Source organism: Poecilia latipinna, unplaced genomic scaffold (genome assembly GCF_001443285.1).
Source record: "Poecilia latipinna isolate Pla-1442-1.1 unplaced genomic scaffold, P_latipinna-1.0 Scaffold413, whole genome shotgun sequence".
Classification (NCBI taxonomy): domain Eukaryota; kingdom Metazoa; phylum Chordata; class Actinopteri; order Cyprinodontiformes; family Poeciliidae; genus Poecilia; species Poecilia latipinna.
The window spans coordinates 287244-293715 of record NW_015113029.1 but is presented as its reverse complement, the minus strand read 5'-3'; the positions used below and the strand labels follow the sequence as shown (position 1 = coordinate 293715).

The 6472-nt window shown below is 37.1% G+C and overlaps 1 long non-coding RNA gene across 1 annotated transcript in view; it reads right to left on the bottom strand.

Annotated features, from left to right (window-relative positions):
* Positions 1 to 6472, bottom strand: part of LOC106950646 (uncharacterized) — a 74740-nt gene that overhangs the window by 42772 nt on the left and 25496 nt on the right. The gene's annotated exons all lie outside the window — the stretch shown is intronic.

Below are 6472 nucleotides of genomic sequence, written 5' to 3'. Positions count from 1 at the left end.
AATCAGTTTTACTAATAACACATCTTAAAACTGCCAGACCTCAAGAAATCACTCATATGAACCCTGCCTGACAACAGAAAGTAAGCGAAAAGGTCTCAAAAAGCAAACCAAGAGAAACAAAGTCACTGACATTTAACGGCCTGGAAAGAGCTTAGGCATCTCTAAAGTCAATGCACATCGTAAATGATGCGTCAACTGATGCTTGTATCACGTACTGGAGGCGTCATGCGGAAGTGCACTGAAACATGACGGATCTCTCTCTCTCTGGATTTTTGCCAAATTCAGTTATTTATGCCAGCTGGTGGCATATCCTACCTAAAGAAACCTGAATAATTTATGTGTTGAAGCCATCATAAACAAATGGAGATAACATGAAACGGTGGCGATCCTTCAAAGAAGCTTAAACTTTTGGGGCTACTTTTCAAGACTTATGTTCACCACACACACACACACACACACACACACACACACACACACACGCACCTACACCTATTCTAAACACACCCCCACTCAACTCACTGTCTTCACTGGGTCCCCTATCCTTATATTGTCTGTATGTTGCCGTATGTGCAGAGGGTTTTTTTTGCAACCTGACATTGTGTCTACTTGGACACAATGTGACATTTTTTCCCCCTCATCCTATCCTACCTAATGTCATTTTCATCTAATGAAAGTGTGGTGACCCTCCATGTCCCCTTTCAGGGCTGCAGCCTCAGACACCTGTCTTCCCCCGTCTCTTTGGACTGCCTGCACTGAAATGAAATTCTGTTGTGCTTCTGTGCAATGGCAATAAAGGCATTCTTGTGACAAACAGCAGTTCTTCTGTCGTTCTTTCCACGGTCGCTTTATTCTTGATGCTCTAACAAAACAGGGAGTTTTTGTAGCGAGCACAACTAGTCGTGGGATGATATGTCTTTAAGGAGCAGCTTTAACACCGTCTACTCCAGGAAGAAGTCCAATTATTTGCAAATATTAATAAATGTCCACAGGTATAGCACAGGTTGGTAAGACGTTCTGCAGATAACTGAAGGCTTCCGACGACTTCTTGAAAGCAGAAGTTGCTCCCAGCAGCGGAACGACGAGGCCTTTTATCTCAAGCACAGAAATGGGGGAGGACTTTTCGGCGCTGCACCGCCAGATGCCAGATGATGTCCTGCTGGGAAGAGAGGACCTATCCGAGCAAAAGTGGATTATAAAGACGGAATGAAATAGTGGGACTTTATTCCTTGGAGATGTAAAGTACCACAGAAGCAAGTGGATTCACAATAAACGGCCATATTTCAGAGTCAAGAGAGTCAGAATTGATTGTTCTGGGTATTAAGAAAAGGCTTTGAATAGGGTTTTATTTGTGGTAAACAACAGAAAACCCTGGTCACATTGTGTTCCTCTGCCAATTGTCTATCTCGTGAAATTCAAATAAAATGCATCAGTTTAATGTTTTAAATGGTACGATTATATTGGACGAGAGGCAGGGTATGCCCAGAACAGATCCTTCAACAAATCTTTGGTAAAAAAAAAAAAAAAAAGAAAAAAAAAAAAAAAAAAATGGTTAGATTTACCTAATTAAAACTGAAGGTTACACTGAGAAGGCAAAGAAATTCACCAGCTCTCATGTGCTGACCTTTATGCTTTTATGTTCACAAACAGGAAATAATAACACAGCTCTTAAAAGATCATTGGCTTGGCAAATATGCAACTCCAGTCACAAGAAATGCAGCAGAAAGTGCAAAACACCTTCACTTTACTTCAGTGTAGCCTGCAGACACCCTGTAGGCCTAAGTTTATTATTCTGTTAGAGCCAAATATGTCAAAATTTGATTCATCAGTCAGAAGCACCTGCTTCCATTTATCTTCAGCCCAATTCCTGTGTTCTGTTTCGTTTTTAAGCGGTTCGTCTTCGCTTACAGACTGAAGACATAAACATTTTGTTCTATTAAACTTCAAAATACAAGGCTTTTTGGATGTTCTTGCTTCCTGCTGATTTCTACCAATCCTTAAGTAATGGCACAGCTGGACACCTTCCAGTTTCAAAGGAAGAGGTAAGGTGGTTGCGTTTCGACTCTTTTGCACCCCACTAACTTGGGCAACCAAAGTGTTCCAATTCATCAGCCTTGCTCATTTTTTTTTTTTGCCTGTGCTCAACGGAGCTCAGCTTAGGCAGCACATCTGGCAACAGATGCCTTCCAAGAAAAACGCCGCCTGTGAGAAACTGTGTCGATGAAATTTGAGCAGCTACTGTGTTGTCGCTTTGTTCAGTACGATCATGGTAAATTACTTTAAAATGAAGCCGTCTACAAAAACATGTCTTTTGGTCTGAGTGCACTCTATCTGGTTTCATACACGTAGCAGTCTTCTTGTGAGAGGAATTTTGGGTAATTTTGAGCATTTGCATGCACTGTGTGCACTGTGAAGCAGAGTTGGATCAATCGGGCTTTTATTGGATGACACCGATTATGCTTTTAATTATTATTTTTAATTCTGAAGTGCTCATTAAGAATTAGTTATATTTTAGACCACTTAAAATGATCAGTTTCTCTGATTTTACTGTTTATGTTTGAGTAAAATGAACATTATTCTTTTATTCTATGTCTGAACTACTGACAACATGTCTCTGAAATTCCAAGCAAAAATGTTGTATTTATTTGCAGAAAATGAGAAAAGTATGCAGTATTATTTTTTTTAAAATCTATGAAAATTATATTTAAATTTAATTCAGTTTTATTATGTAGTGCCAAATTACAGCACATACTCCACAGTATCAACAAGCAAACTTTCTTCCTGTTAAAGGGGAGTTTCTCTTTCTACTGTCGCTACATGTATGCTCAGTAGGAGAGATTGCTGCAAAGTGAAGGACAAAATACAAGCCCCTGTCCACTCAGGCTACATCCAAAAGGAATGAAAGCTGGAATCCATGAGTGAATCCAATCTGCTGGGCTTCCTTGGTAGAAAGGTTTTTTTTCCCCCCCAACTTGAATAATAAACTGAACTTGACAACATTGGTTGATAAGATCAGTTGTAATCAATGTATGAATGGACTGGCTATTTTTAATTTTTTATTTTTTATTTTTTTTGGATGGGGGGGGAGTGCCTTAAGATAATAAATATACCTAGTTTGTGCTTTCTAGCAAAGTCTGTCATCTAATATTAAACCAAGAATGATTTTTCCATTGATGAGAGATGCATCTGTGAGCCTGCTCATTTCATTTCATCTTTAAATTCTCATCTTCCCATTCCAATTTTGATCGACTGCAATTTTTCTAAGAATTATAAAAACTTATGGAGAAAAATAATTTCTGAATCTTCCGTGCCCCTTACGTTTAGCAGATTTTTTTTTAAATAACTCAATAGATTGTCAAAATACATGATGTTGGTTCATGCAATTATAGATTAAAAGCTCTGGAAAGTCAGAGTTCTCACGGATTTAATGAAGTGGAATTTTTTTTTTTTTCCGATTTCTCAGTGCTTGACCTGCCAAATACAGATAAGAGCCAAACGTGAAAAATTCAGATATGTAGATCTCATTCACTGATACGGTAAATATCAATGCTATTCACTTGAAATAAAATAAATATAGTTTTATTCAAATCTTACTTCTTCAGTTTGTTTACTTCGGCAGTTTCTCATTTAATAAGTTCAGCAAAACATTATATAAATTATTAATATCTAATCAAACAGTAAATAAAAAGGGATGGATTTCTTATGAAACCACTTTTTAGTTTTATTAAAAACCAGTAGGATATAATTTCATGTGCAGGAGTTCACTAAAATCTAATGCCTTTAAAATGTGTGTGAAAATCCCATACCGTTTCCCCAGTAGTGAAAACGTGAGTCACCTGATGTGACAAGAGAATCATAAGAAATTACAAAGGCAACTAGAAGGCCAAAAAAGTAATTTAAAAGTGATTTTACTTTTTTTTCTTCTTCTTCTGTAAACACTTTGATGGTTGGTATGCTGAACATCTTCAATGTGACAAAGGTTTTTGAGGCAGATGGCTCGTTTTTCATACACAGAAAAGTTGGCTACTGCAAATACATGAAATCCACCACACGTCCAGTGAATTTGGTGGAGTTACCGTTAAAAATCCCAGCTTGTTATCATTTAAACTACTCGTTTTAGCTCAGTTCGTCGCTGGAGTCTCCACCAAGCCCTTCAGGGATTTGTCACTCTGTCAACGTTAAATGCTGTTCACTCAATGGTTGTTTTATGCATTTGGAATAAACATCTGGATCACACTTTACGAAGAGCTATTTAATTGGCACACAGATGTTTCTCCAAAAGAAGCTCTTGCGTCACACGCCTATGGGAGGCAAAAACGGCACAGGACAAAAATGACGTGAGCAACTGACAGCCTGTTAATTGCCCAAAGACATATTAATCAAAGAACTACCATTAACTACCATTAATCAGTAACTCAATCAGACATCACTCCTATTTTAAGAACCTGGCAATCACAACAACTCTGTCAGCCTGGTGGAAGATCAATAAAATATGAAACAATATATTCTCACCTCAGACAACTGTATGGAGCAACCCTGACTCCACTGAAAATAAATTACCCCTCACTGACATTAAACGGAAAGAAAAAGACATCAAACCCCACCACCACAATGCATTAACATTTCAACAGCTTGTCGACATATACAGCATCAATAAGAATCGATTCCTCCTATGTATCCATCTAAAAGATGGCAAAAGAAAAAAAAATGTCTGAATAACACTTGCTTGGGACTTAGAACAAAGTCTGGAATAACATTTTTACCATGTCCAACAATACTAACACACAGCTAACGCAACACAAAATCATTCCCAGAACAAACCTCACACGGCACAACATGCGCTTCCTGGACTGCCTGAATCAGATATTTGCACACGCAACATCATTGATTACCACCTCCACACGCATTCTGATTCTGTCCACAATACCCAACTTCTAAAAAAATAATAACCCCCCCCCCCCTTCACCCCTGGTCTTCTCACTAAGTAATCTGGAATAACTGAACATTAACTCAAAACAAATCGCAACAACTGGAGAAAACAAGAAAGATAAAACACATCGTAACGGCTGGGCCTCCTAACACAACAGAAGTCAGTGGAGCAACAATCTGCAGGATATAGAAATCCACCTTTATGCTTTATTAGACTATATTTCACACTTATAACCATTATCTCAATACAGTCAAGTTAATGCCACTACATACATAGTGAAAAAGTGACCAGGGAGACTAAAAAATATCAAAATATGCTCTTAGTTGGTCTTGTTTTTTAAGTTTTTGTTTGTTGCACTTCCACCCCCCAAAAAAATCTATTCATTTTTGTAAAGCAAGGAATATCTAAATGACTGCCAAATATGTATATTTTGAAATATATAATTTTGTTCTGCAGTATCTGTGGTCATTTTACTACTGAATTTGCTCCTATTTGTATTCGGTTCTTGATACATGTTTATTATGTAAGCCAACATCTTAGATTATCATGCTTTTTGTTTATATGTCAATACTGTGTGTGTGTGTGTATATATATATATATATATATATATACATATATCTCCAGTTATGGATATGCCATAACTGGTGAATTAATTAAACAAAACCTATATATTTGAGGTTGTATGCATATTTCTGATCTTGTGTGGATTAGAAAAGCCACCCTCACACAGTGTGCACACTTTCTAGAGCTCCCTGAGTTCCATTTAATTTGTCCTAACTAATTAAAGTGCACACATCCATCGGAACAAGATAATTGTCCTCTTAGACTCTTAAGCAGAAACGACGCATCCTCACAAAGCTGTTTACTCCAGTGCAGCAGCAGATTTAGTGGCGAGCAACGCGAGTGGTATAATCAGTACTTTTAGAACCAACTCTGTAAATGCACTGAGATAATTATGCATTTCTTGTTATACCCTTGCCAGCGCACAGCAGAGGGCTTGCTTCTGAATGTGAAAATTAAGTCTTAATAGTTATTGATCCGCTAAACAAAGGCACACAGCATCAGTATGGTGATGTTTAAAAGTGATTTGTGACATTAGAAAATAATGTAATGTTCTGTTTGTATGACAGTGAGCTTTCCGCCAATTCGTCAATATGTTTTCTTTGCCATGCAGAGGATATGTTTGCTTCTTTAAATCATCTCGGCAATATCCTTCATATGTCCTACTAAAGAAGGTATTTGTCCCCTTTACAAATTTATTTTGTTTTTGCTTCTTTTTTTTGTCTCATTTGAGGTGACAATTTGGACATCAATCAAATTTGAGCCAAGTTTTAAAATTATGATGTATACCGTAAAACTGTCATGAAGTGCTTAATATGAGGAATTTTGGCTTACTCTTCTTTTAAGTCAGCCACTGTTAAGAAAATAAATTTAAAGTATGCTAGTTTTAAAACTTAACATGTCTTGATTGAAATAGCCTAATTACAATTTTAAAATCAGTATCTTTTTTTGGCCTATTGACCTTTATGTTACCTGTAGTTACAG